This window comes from Mus caroli, chromosome 18 (assembly GCF_900094665.2).
Source record: "Mus caroli chromosome 18, CAROLI_EIJ_v1.1, whole genome shotgun sequence".
Lineage (NCBI taxonomy): Eukaryota > Metazoa > Chordata > Mammalia > Rodentia > Muridae > Mus > Mus caroli.
Genome location: NC_034587.1, coordinates 82,888,562 through 82,902,923, shown reverse-complemented (window position 1 = coordinate 82,902,923; position 14,362 = coordinate 82,888,562).

The following is a 14,362-nucleotide window of genomic DNA, read 5'->3' as shown; positions in this document are numbered from 1 at the left end:
GTTTTCTTTATTGTGTCTACTTCCCTTTTTAGGTCTTGGATGGTTTTATTCAATTCTATCACCTGTTCGGTCGTGTTTTCCTATAATTCTTTAAGGGATTTGTGTGCTTCCTCTTTAAGATCTTCTAACAGTTTAGCAGTGTTCTCCTGTATTTCTTTGAGTGAGTTTTTAAGGTCCTTCTTGATGTACTCTACCATTATCTTGAGATATGCTTTTAGATCCAGGTCTAGATTTTCGGGTGTGTTGGGGTGCCCTGGACTGGGCGAGGTGGGAGTCCTGGGTTCTGGTGATGGTGAATGGTCTTGGTTTCTGTTAATAAGATTCTTATGTTTACCTTTTGCCATCTGGTAATCTCTGGAGTTAGTTGATTTAGTTGTCTCTGGTTAGAGGTTGTTCCTCAGGGATTCTGTTAGCCTCTATCTGCAGACTTGCTTGACTAGCTCTCTCCTCTGAGTTTCAGTGGTCAGAGCACTCTCTGCAGGCAAGCTCTCCTCTTACAGGGAAAGTGCACAGATATCTGGTGATAGGACCTCCCTCCTGGCTGAGGACGAAGGCCCCAAACCGGACCTGTCCCGAGGCTGAGTTGCTTTGGCCTGTCCCAGAAGCTGTTAGGTTCTGTATTCTACACTCTCACCTGTGCAGAATACTCTAGGAGGAGTCCTGGAACCAAGATGTCTGCAGCCGATGCTCAGGCCAAGTGCTCCTGGGCCTGGTGGACCCTATCCTCTGGCCGGGAAAGTGGCCGGATGTCTGGGGCCCGAAAAGGGTGCTGCCTTAGAAGCTCTGTGGCTCCCTTCTGTCCCAGAAGCTGTTAGCTTCTGTATTCTGCACTCTCACCTGTGCAGAATACTCTAGGAGGGGTCCTGGAACCAAGATGTCTGCTGCCGATGCTCAGGCAATCTCTGTATCGAGTTTTGTGTTTCAACTTGATACAAGCTAGCATCATCAGAGAAGGAGCCTCAGCGGAAGAAATTCCTTCATGAGATCCAGCTGTACAGCATTTTCTCACTTGACTTCTTGGGGAGGGCCCAGATCATGGAAGGCATGCCATCTCTGGACAGGTGATCTGGTGATTTAAAAGAAAGCAGACCAAACAAGCCATGGGAGAACGTCAGAAAGCAGTAACACTCCATGACTTCTTTATCTGGTTCTGCCTCCAGGATCCTATTCTCTTTGGGTTCCTCTTCTGACTTCCTTCAATGAAGAATAATATGGAAGTGCAAGCCAAATAAACTCCTTTCTCCTAAACTCCCTTTTTGGTCATAGTGTTTTGTTACAACCGTACAAATCCTAACTAAAGTACAGGGCATATAGATAATAAGAAAGCTACTAAGACTGCGTGTCTGAGAAAAATTACTGGGTCTTCACAATGCCTACTTTCAAAATATACTATAGAGTGATAGTTTAAAAGAAATCCACATGATATTAACACTGAGAGAAAGTTCATAAATAAGAGAACACAACAGAAGATTCAGAAATAAGTCCAAGTGAGTATAGCCATCTCCTTCTTGATTAAAGTGCCAGAGGTACACACTGTGGAAAAGATACTTTTCCACCCAGAATAGAAGAATAAAATGTAATCTACACTGATCTGTACAAAAGTCAACTCAAAGGACTGGAGAGATGATTCTGCAGTTAAGAGTGCTCGTTACTCACTGGGCTTCGGTGCATATGTTTTTCATTCTAGCCCTTAGGAGTCAGAGGCATGCCAGATCTCTGAGTTCCAGACCAGTCTCGCCTACAAAACAAGTGCCAAGATAGTCAAGGCTACATATCATCCCTGTCTTAAAAAAACAAAACAAACAAAGAGTGTCTAATGTTCTTATAGAGATCCAACTCTAATCCCCCACATCATGTTCAATAACCTGTAGATCCAGCTCCAGGACATTTGAAGTCTCTACAGGCATACCTATATATCTGGCATACACATATACATGCACATAAATAAATATTTTTTTAAAAAATTAAAATTGATAAAATGATTTAATGTGAATATGGAAAATGAGCCATATAAAGCAAGGGAGGAGAGGTGCTTGGTCCTATGAAGGCTCAATAGATGCCCCAGTGTAGGGGAATTGAGGGTAGGGAGGCAGGAGTGGGTGGTTGGGTGTTAGAATACTACCATAGAGGCAAGGATAGGGGTTTCTAGAAGGGGGAGAAACCAGGATAACATTTGAAATGTAAATAAAGAAAATATAATAAAACCCACTGAAAACAGGCACAGATTTCCTTACTACAGCTCTAAAAAATCAGGAAACACAAAAATTTTTAAATCGAATTGTATCATATTATAAATCCCATGAATAACAAATAAAACACTTATTAAAGGGAAGACATGCCCTAAACAATGGGAGAATATCTTTTGTACATGTAACAGGGCTAATATGAAAAATACAAAAATGAGTTAGTAAAAATTATGAATGATTTAAATCAGTGATTTAACTTATATCAGTTTTTAAAATACGTATTAATTTTTAAATTAAGCATATTGGTGTGTGTGTGTGTTTATGTGTAGACAGTGTCCAGAAGAGGGTCTCAGAGCTCCTGAGACTAGGCATAGTTTGTGATTGCCCTGTGTGTGCTAGTAGTTGAACCCAGTTCCTTTGATAAAGTAGCAAGCACTCTTAATGGTTGAGCTACATCTCTACCCCTCAGTGAACACCCTTTGATCTGCAGAAACAGATTTCCACAAAATAAATACAGCTGTCCAATAAAAGTAATGTTTGTGACTGGTGTGATTCTTTCTCTCGCTGTTTGCTTTTGTTTGTTTGTAGACAGGTTCTCTACATTAGTCATTGTGAATGAGTTTACTTCTTATTTCAGCTAACACTTTTGGCAGACACTATTTGTTGTTGTTACTGTTTTGTTTTTGTTCCCCAAAGATGGAAACATCTATTACCTGACTGAGGAATCAAACAATAAATGACAATAAATATAGAAATGTTTCCATAACTCAAAATGATATACTAACGGTAGGCATTTCTTAATTGTTGGAAATAATCCATTTTTTATTCAGGAGAAGTGTTTCGTATGCATCTGACTCCTGAACTGGAAATGAGTTGGTAAATAATACAATCCCCTTTACCTTTAACTTGTAATAATTATTGTACTTCCTAGTTTCTGTGTTTTTGTTTGTTTGTTTGTTTGTTTATTTGAGCTAGTCACATACTCGGTACTTGATCACTGAATTACTATTTGTTTGAACTTATTGACACAAGAGGCAGCATCAATGCCATATCAAACATTATTCTTTTCCTCTTCACTCGCCATCAGTACAAACCATTTTCATTGTCTTCAAGCAGGGGTGGTCTGAGTGGAGCACAGAGGCACCAGTGCAGGGGAAAGGGAAACTGTTCATACGCCAAGGCTTATGCGCTTTTTGTGATTTCGGGAATCTCAGGACTCATCACATCAAATATCATAATTTGTCTCATGTTTCATTCAACTCAGATATGGATAGTTATTAAATTACAGGAATTCGCTGTGGCTAAGTATCACCCTTCCTCAATTTAAAACCCATAGCTGTGAAATAGTAACCTATAGATGAATGAACAGATATATCCCATTCATGAAAGTCTAACACTGGTAAAGGTACCTCTACACAAATATATCTATAAATTAGACAAAATGCCCCCAAATCCACTATCTGTTTTGGGTATAAATTTAGAAGGCTACTATAGAATGAACATTCAAAGCACACTGACTAAACAAACCAATTGAAAAATTAAGACAAAATTGACAGTAAAAATGATTTTACTTCAGGCAAACAAATAAGGAACAACAGAGAATGAGCAACGTCTTATTGTCAGACACTTAAGGAATGAAGGAAATTAGAATTTCGGAACCTAACATATTCAATCCAGACAGGAACAAATATAATTTAGCCTAGAATCAATAATATATTCAGTAAATTCTACTAAAAACATTGACACTTTATGCATAAAATAAATGTTATCAATAGTTCATATCACTATAAATTTACACAAGAATTTATATAGCTGAAATTACAACCATAAAAAATAATTTTGAATGACATATCTGGTATATCGGATAGGCAATTTTTAAAATTCTTTACATATTTTTTGATTTATGTATATGTGTGCTTTACCTGTACACATTACCCACATAGGCAAGAATAATGTGTCAGATCTGCTGAGAAGGAAGTTTATGAGCTGCCATTTGGGTCTGCAAATGAAACCTGGGTCTTCTGAAAGAGCAGCCACTGCTCTTCTCTGTTATGTTATCTTTCTAGACCCTGACAAATATTTCTTTAAAATAGTATTAAAATGAAGAATGTTTACAGAGAGGACAGAACATGTTATACTCCATCAAAACAAAATTCGTTATTATTAGGAATAATATAATTATTATATACAATAAACTTATTTTTTAAATTAAACATTTAATGAAAACTTTTAATTGCTTTCATTAAAATTAAATGAAAAATATACACTAAAGACTGGAAGAAAAACACTGCAACCTAAATATGATAGTTTTAAATCTGGAGTGTGTAAAATTCACTAGTAACTAACTAGGGAGCACACCCCTGGGGAAGACTAATTCTCTCTTTCTCAGAAGTTCTTAGTTGCCTGTAGTCATTTTCATAACAAGTTGTCAGCTTTAAAAGCATAGACATACCAGCAAGACTAAATGGACTCAGCAGATAATATTAACAAGTGTATGGTTATGTGTGGGGTGTGTGTGTGTGTGTATGTGACAATAATGGTTAAAAGAATTAAGAGGCCATTAATTAGAGAAGAGTTGGGGATTTGAAAGGGATTGGAGAGAGGAAAGAGGTTAGTGATGTCACTACATTTCAACAAATATAATTTATTAATAAGAGCAAGATCAATCATAATGCAGGCATAAAAATGGTCTGTTGTCTTATGAGAAGTGTACAAATACAAATAAGCACAAGAAATTTGTTCTCACTGCCATTAATGACCAAGAAGACCTGTTACATCTAATTAGAAGAGCTAATATTAAAGACCCATGTTTTACTAAATGTAGCAAGGATCTAAGGGATAGGAATACATGTGTTCCTTTGAGAATGTAAAATGTGAATGTTTATTAGGAAATTTCTTTACATTTCAAATGCCAATAAATCACACACAGTCCAGTAGTATCTGCTTAGGAATATTCATAGCATGTGACTTATACAAACTTCACATGCATGTTCAGTTAAGCTTATTTACAATAGTAAATCCGAAAAAACATAAACCAACAGCACAATGTGGACACATTCTGCAACCAAACAATATCTACAGGAAGTCCATAATGAATATTTCACTGTTGCACACAGAATCATGGTGAATGTCAAAATGATTACATTCTAAGAAAGATGCCAAACAAAAATATGAGCCTTACAACTCCTTACATTAAAATTTCAGGATGGAATGTCATCTATGCTGAAGTGACATATGTGTTTTTCCTGAAGGACTGGGGCGGCGGGGGGGGGGGAGAATAAAGTTATGTGCATGCTGTGAAAATAGTTTGGGGTAATCATTAGTTGCAATTGTTCTACATGTATGCTATGCTTGTGTCTGTAATGCTAATTAGACTTCAGAACAGCTAATCCAAACTTAAATAAAAAACTAAAAATTAGAGGTCTCAATGTAAGTTAACTTACATTTTTGTCCAAAATATTTACATCTAATGAGGAATTACCTATTACAAATGATGCATGATAATTGAATGTTCCAAAATAATTATTTTAATTTCACAGGAAAACATATATGTAATTTTATTAAAATTTCTAATTTCTTTTCAGTATTTTGGTATTTTGTTTGCTTGGTTAGCATATCTTGAGAATACAGGGGAGATAATTCATTACTATGTTCCCATATATCATAAAGATTAATCATGCATGTCAAAATAAGGAAGAGAAGCCAACACATTTCCTATATCATATCATTTGATTAAACATCAAAGGGGTGTTTCTTTTCTCACTGATATGATGAAATGCTCAGAATAAGCAATTTAAGGAAGTTGAGTTTGAACTTGCAGTGGAAGTCATGACTATAGGTGGTTGGTTTGTTGTATTCACAACCACAGAAATAAATGCTGGTACTCAGCTCACTTTGTCTCTTTTATTAAGTCCAGGGCTCAGGCCCAAGGCATGGTGCCATGACATTCAGTGTGTGTTGTCCCTACGATTAACCCAATCTAGAGACTGCCTCACAGGCATGTGGGAGTCATATTCCTTGCCAGGCATTTCTCAGAGTCAACTGATAGAGTAGAGAAGTAAAAGATAAACAGGTTTCCATTCAAGAGGATACGTGCATTCTGGCCAGCCCTCTATATACATTGCAAGTTGGTCTCTTTCAGGCATCAGCAAGTATATTATTCATTTGGAAATATTTTGTTAAAAATAGAAGTAGGAGACCAGAAACACAGCTCAATTTTATGTGGACACTTACTGGTCTTGGAGAGGCCCAGGGTTTAGTTTCACAGAGGATCCAACTCCCTCTTCTAGCTACCATGGGAACTTGGCAAACATGTACTGGACATACTTGATTGCAGGTACTCACATATACAAATAACAAGATAAGTAGTTCTTCAAAAATGAATTTATATACTCTATAACTGATCATTCGTTGTTACTTTCTGTCTTGGTGTCCCTGAAAAGCTACTAATGCAGACAAAAAAAAAAAATAGTGACATCTTTCATGATGTGACACTTGTATTCACTACTCACTAAATAGATTAATATTCTGTTGGTTTTTCCTTTGTATGAAAACTAGCTGATTGTTGTGTTAAAAAACACCAGCTTCTTTCTTTCACACATTCATTTCATAGTTATTATTTGGAATATATACTCTGGCAATGATGAAACTTTTTTCTGTGTCAATGTACTCGCAATTGGAAGTCAGGGAAGTGTTACATTCCATTCTTAACATGACACCTCGGATCCTAAAGAAGAATCATGCATGTCAAAATAAGGAAGAGAAGCCAACACATTTCCTAAATCACCTCATAGCTTACACATATAGCTGTTCTTGCAGAAATTAATTTTAGATAAATGACTAATTCTGTCAAGTGATTATGTCACACATAAAAGGAGCAATGATGAATACATAAAGAGAAAAGGAGATATCACCAGTACCCTCTCAACAAAAATGAATATTTCTCCATTTTTCTACCAGTTCTCATTTTCCAATGAAAGAGTTGCCAAGGAAACCTCATGCTAAACAAAACCCGCTGTCAAATGCCATCATTAAAGTGAGCAAACATTACCCATGGGACCCCTCTCTTGGAGGCTCTGTTCATTATTTCCTAAATCTGTAAAGCTATCATTTCCAGGGTTTCTTCTGAGTCCTGACATAAGAAGAAACAATCATGATTTGTAAGAGTATCATTGAGAAACACTCTTTCCTCATTCCCAAAGTGTAGCTCAGAAAGAAGGAAAACTAACGTCAATCTCCTGCTGCTTGCCTGGGAACCTGAACCTCATTCGGTCGCTTATCATTCTCTATCAAAAGAAAAGAAAACATTTTGTCACTAAGTTCAACTAACCACTTTCATCACTAAACGCCAGAATTATCAGCTGGTGTGTAACAAAGTGAAAGATTCAAGAGAGAGATTTTTTTCTTCTCATTTCCTTATTTGCTTCTGTGATCTGAATTATCTGACAAAAAAAATTGCTGATCCTTCAGAAAACTATGAACTCCTACTTTCAGGAAACTGAGATGTGGAACAGTCCAGAGTGGCTCTAAGGCAAAGCATGGAACCCAGAAGAGAGGAGTCAGGGAAGAGCAGACCTTTTCCTGCCTTTGATCTAGTGTTCTATTGCTTGGAAATTGGCTACATAAATGGCGGGGGTCAAAGGCTACTGAGGGCATGAAAAGGGGCATTGTCCAGACACAGGCTTTGAAGTCAGATTCAAAGTTCATGCTGCAAGGCTCCTACTTCCTAAAGAGCTTTAAATGTCAGTTAATGTTGCTCTTTTCATGAAAATTTTATTGTTATTCTACTTTCAAATCCAAGGGGGCTGGGGGTGGTAGTTTACAAGGACTATCTCATCTCCTGGGAACCTGTGGCAAGAGACCATTGAGACTGAGGCAACCTGGGCTATGTGTGTGTCTGTCTCTGAAAAAGATAAAAAAAGCAAAAACAAACAAACAAACAAAAAAAACACCACCACCAACAAAACAACAACAAAAAAAACAATAACAAAACCAAAAGTAAGGACTGATAGACTGCTCGATTGTCTTCTGCAAAGCCCTGGAATAAATTTCAATGATGACAAAAATAGTAATCATGACAATTATATGTCCAGCATTGCTTATTGCAACTTATTGCAAATTTACATAGTAGCCCTTACCTAAACATTACTAAACTCTTAACAACTGCTATGCCATCGATAAAATTTAGCTTACACCCTTACACGGATAAAAGATTGTCAAAATATCCCTGTTTCATCATAATTAGTTAATCTTTAAATGTTAAAGCATTTTAAACAATGAGAGGACTCCAATGGTTCTTGCAATTTAGCTTCTCTGTAGTGAACAACTTAAATAAAATTGGTGCTTTCTCATAAGATTCTGCAGAAATGTGAACGTTTCTATAAAAAAAAAAAGAATCATTGCATTAGCATATTCTTTGAATCATTTCTTCTGATTGCAGATACTGAAATTTTTAATGCAAAAATGCTTCAGAACACAGGGAATCATGCAGATGCTAAGTCATTCTTTTTTTTTTTGAGTTTCTATATTTATTTATTTATTTATTTATTTATTTATTTATTTATTTTTAATATTTTTATTACGTATTTTCCTCAATTACATTTCCAATGCTATCCCAAAAGTCCCCCATACCCTCCCACCCACTCCCCTACCCACCCATTCCCACTTTTTGGCCCTGGCATTCCCCTGTACTGGGGCATATAAAGTTTGCAAGACCAAGGGGCCTCTCTTTTCAGTGATGGCCGACTAGGCAGTCTTTTGATACATATGCAGCTAGAGTCAAGAGCTCCGGGGTACTGGTTAGTTCATAATGTTGTTGCACCTATAGGGTTGCAGATCTCTTTAGCTCCTTGGATACTTTCTCTAGCTCCTTCATTGGGTTGGGGGCCCTGTGATCCACCCAATAGCTGACTGTGAGCATCCACTTATGTGTTTGCTAGGCCCCGGCCTACCTGATATAGCTAAGTCATTCTTGTACACTGAGATTCCTACTTGCATCTAGTGCTGCTTCTTACTTCAGTGTTGCCACTGATAGTTCATATTCTCAAGTGTAGCATGCCCACCCAGGAGCTTATTTGAAAGTAGAAAAAAATTAAAACTCTTTTGGTTTAGACAGGATTGTTTTAATGTAGAAAGGGGCAAAACAAAATGATGGGTGAGAGAGCCGTGAATTATGAGAATAAATCTTCAAAAATGGAGGAGCTAGAGAAAGGACCCAAGGAGCTGAAGGGGTTTGCAGCCCCCTAGGAGGAAAAACAAGATGAACTAACCAGTACCTCCAGAGCTCCCAGGAACTAAACCACCAACCAAAGAGTAAACGTGGTGGGATTCATGGCTCTAGCTGCATATGTAGCAGAGGATGACTTAGTTGGTCATTAATGGGAGGAGAGGCCCTTGGTCTGGTGAAAGCTCTATGCCCCAGTGTAGGGGAATGCCAGGGCCAGGAATCGGGTATGGGTGGCTTGTTGAGCAGGGGGAGGTGGGGAGAGTAAGGGGGTTTTCAGGGGAAACCAGGAAAGGAGGTAACATTTGAAATGTAAATAAAGAAAATATCTAATAAAAAATAAGAAAGAAATTATAAGATACCAAGAAATCTCATTTTCTAAAAAGCATTCAAGGGAGAGTTCAAGAGAGTGAGTGGATGAGGGGGTCCTAAAATCACTCACATGTGTAGTAGACATCCAAATGTCAACTATTCTTGTGAGAGGTTTAAGAATAGACATAGAGTTTGGTGGTTGTATATGGGATGCATCCCTGGGTGGGGCAGTCTCTGGATGGTCTTTCCTTCCATCTCAACTCCAAACTTTGTCTCTGTAACTCCTTCCATGGGTATTTTGTTCTCCATTCTAAGAAGGAATGAAGTATCCACACTTTGATCTTCCTTCTTGAGTTTCATGTGTTTTGCAAAATGCATCTTGGATATTCTAAGTTTCTGGGCTAATATCCACTTATCAGTGAGTGCAGACACTATTGCATATGCCAGAGAGATTTTGATGACAGGACCCTGACATAGTTCTCTCTTGTGAAGCTATGCTAATGCCTGGCAAATACATAAGTGGATGTTCAGAGTCATCTATTGGATAGAACACAGGGCCCCTAATGAAGGAGCTAGAGAAAGTACCCAAGGAGCTAAAGGGGTCTGCAACCCTATAGGAGGAACAACAATATGAACTAACCAGTACCTCCCGTAGCTGTAACTCTAGCTGCATATGTATCAGAGTATGGCCTAGTTGGCCATCAATGGGGGAGAAGCCTTTGGTCTTGAGTAGATCATATGCCCCAGTATAAGGGAATGCCAGGGCCAGGAAGCAGGAGTAGGTGGGTTGGGGAGCAGGGCGGGGTAGGGTATAGGGGTCTTTGGGGATATGATTTGAAATGTAAATGAAGAAAATATCTAATAAAAAATTGCCTTAAAAATAGACATAGAGGAGCCAGCAGGGATGAGTCAGTCAAGAATGTGCCTAGTGCCTGGTATGAGGAATGAGTTCAGATCTCAAGTATCCAGGGGGCAGGGCGGTGGGGGCGTGGACAGATGCTGTGTTTTGGACCTGCAATTTCAGCACAGGAGAGAGGAAAAGAAGAGGGTCCTTAGCACCAGAAGCTCCTTAGCAAGCCAGTCTTGTCCAGTCTGTGAGCTCTGCATTCAGTGAGAAAACTCAACTAATAAGGGAAGACTGGCGAGTGAGTCACCTGCTAGCCGATTCTGCTCCTAGAAGATGGAGACAGTCTTTCATTGATGACCAGTTTTCCTATTTCAGTCCTGGCAGTGTTGTGAAGCTTGCTGTGAGTCACACTGGGACACACAGACTATCTATTTTAGGTCAATAAAAGAGTCATTGATGGATAAAATATCCAAATTGAAGACAGTCCTGGTGACTCAGCACCAAATATGGCCAAATGCATTCACTCTCACTGCTTTCTTTATCAGGGACAAGGCAGGGAGTGCATGAGAAGATGTAGCTATGTCTAGAATGGGGGTACAGTAAACACATATAATCTTTATTGTATTTATTTCAAAGACCTGCTATAGATTTTTCCAAATGTTTAGAATTTTCAAAAGGAAATGTACTTTTATAGTGTATTTTAAAAGCCATAGTTATTTCAACTGTATTAAATATTAATTTAGAAGGAAAATATGTAGTGTAAATATTGAGTTATATGAAGTAGTAGGCAACAGCAACCAAATTATGCTATGTTCAAATATTATCTACTTTCTTCTTTTAAATATGTTATATTTCCAAATATGATCTTACCAAAAACATTCTCTTATTGAAATACAACTTCCATTTAGGCAGAGTAAAAAGACTTTCATAAAGTATAAAATACAATGCAATTGTTTGAAGTTATAGCAGTGTATGTATAAGTATTTTGCTAAGAGAAAATAAAAACAAACAAACAAAAAACTCAATGGCTATAATCAACTCTTTGCAGTATGTTCATTTAAAAATTACCCTTTTGATCTTGTATTTGTTTCCTAATAACAAAGGGAAAGAAAGTATCTCTTTGGCTTATGCTTGTTTTTACCAACTTTCAGCACCATTTAAGTTCATATTGCATACAGCCGTGTATAAGAGAAAATGAAACATAGCATTATGTAACCTGATCTCACGTAGAAACAGAATCACTGGATATTGGATTTAATCATTGGTATATTTACATCCTTATACTCTCATCTTTGATTTGTCAAATTTGCCAAAATCATGTAAAAAGTTACTATTTTTTTTCTGGGGGGTTTTAAATAAACAATGGTAATAAAGATATTCTCTAACCTTTTAAAGTTAATATAAACTATTTCTGTATTTATTCCCTGACTTGAGATTTTATTTGTCTAGTTATTCAATTTTGAGATTTTTATTTGTCTAGGGATTGGATTTGAATATTAGGCTGGGCATTAGTAAAATCATGTTAAATTCTAAAAAGCAGTTAATTATAGGTGTGGGCTGTTTTATTCTACTATATATTTACATAGAAATTAGGAAGTAAAAAAATGTTAGAAATAAATTTTAACTAGAAAATGAAAATATGTATCATAGAAAGATCAGCCCATGGCTACGTGATGAGAACATGTAGATTAAGGTAATACAGGTTGGAAAAATTTTTCAGTTATTAATCACAATAATCTATGAGTTCAAAGAAGATAACCAAACATAAGAAAGTTGGTTCTCTTAGGAAAAGGCATAAATGTATATCTGAGACAACTGTTAAGTTGGGCATAAAGAAAAACAGTTGCTCACTCCTGGGGAAGAATTTTTCTCCAGCTCTTGATGTTTTCTTAGTTACCTGAAGTTCTTTGTGTAGGGTTGAAGCTTAGTATGATTCCTCTCTTCCACTTTACCATGTCTGTGGTAGTTGTCATTCTTCAACTTGTATTCAGAAGTCGTAAAAATAAATGTTTATGATTGCAGCGTCTGACATTCCTGGGTTAAAGGGTCTTGCAATATCTCCCTGAGCCTCTGACTCTTACTAACTTTCCACACCCTCCTTTGCAATTATCCCTAAGCTGTAGATATGAGAGTTGTTTTGTAAATGTAAATATTAAGAGTGGAATGGAATGGCAACATGAAGTAATTGCATTATAATCTCAGAAGAAAGAGTTGATATTAAAAGAAAGGAAGCAAGGAAGCAAATAAAAAGGAGGTTGAGAAAGCCCCAAAACCAAGACCAGGAGTGATCATGTTTGATCTTGCATCAATGTGTAAAGAGAATTACCCTTTCTTTCTTTCTTTCTTTCTTTCTTTCTTTCTTTCTTTCTTTCTTTCTTTCTTTCTTTCTTTCTTTCTTTCTTTCTTTCTCTCTCCCTTCCTTCCTTCCTTCCTTTCTTTCTTTCTTTCTTTCTTTCTTTCTTTCTTTCTTTCTTTCTCTCTTCCTTTCTTTCTTTCTTTCTTTCTTTCTTTCTTTCTTTCTCTCTTCCTTTCTTTCTTTCTTTCTTTCTTTCTTTCTTTCTTTCTTTCTTTCTTTCTTTCTTTCTTTCTTTCTTTCTTTTCTTTCTTTCTTTTTAACACAATCAAGCCTAGGGTTTGCCAAAGACATCACTACAAGCAATCTGGAAAACATGCTACATGCTATCCAAAACTCTGGCTTGTTGAGACTGTCTAAACTTCGAGACAAACAGAACAGATGTAATCCTGAATTGTTGCTGTCTCCAGTTTAGAGTGAATTGCCACCTACACTTTCCCAAGTAGCTTACGAATGAGATCATAATACATTTAAAATGCAGAGAAAAGGGGAACAATGCACATAATCAAAAAATTCGTCTAAGGCAAAGTGAGGAATTGAAGGTAGCTGAAGCTATCAGTCCCTCTGAACCATGTTCTCTAAACAGACACTATCTAGAAACAGTCTGTTCCAAGATGTCCATCCACTCACTAACCTATGCTTCTCTGAATTTGACCCCAGGCCACGGCAGTGCAATAATGGAAGTCATTCTTCTCCAACTCCTCCCTAGATGGTTCCTCTCTCGACTCTCACTGCCTGGTCTGTATGGAGGCCCAACATTTCTTATTATTTTAATCTTGATGCAAACACTCTTTTCGAAGAACATTGAATCACAGTAGGAAAATATGAATGAAAAATCAACAACTGAAGGCTACTTTGAGTACAGGAAAAGGAACGAAAGGCTGTTGTGCCCATTGTAGACAGGTATTGTCAGACTTTAGACACAGGGCTATACCAGACTGTGGAGTAGCCCAGAGACAATCTTGGCTGAAGGCATAACACTATGTGTCTCATGCTCAGCTAAAGCAGCTAATGCTTAAACTAATTTGTTCCTTGAGGGAACCAAGGCAATGCCTAAGCCTGCCATCATAAATTACTACCCTTATTTATTTTCTTTGTTTTTATTATATCTTTTAAAGACACATTGTCTTGGAACTCAAGATGTCTCAAAACTGGCCTATATAACCCTGACAGGCCTTGAACAGATAGATCCTCATGAATCCACTTTCTAAGTGTTGGGATTACAGGTGTGTGCTATCATGCCTAACTTTCCAAACTGTCATTTAAAAATTAACATAGTGGTTGTTTTCTTTTCCCTTTTAAAACTTAATAGTATTTTTATAGAATCTACTTCTGTACCTAATAAATACTGGTAACATAAATTTGGGACTTCTTGATATTTCATGTAGGAAGTGATGAACATCATCTCAGATAAATCATTATTTACTATGTTTAGGTCCATT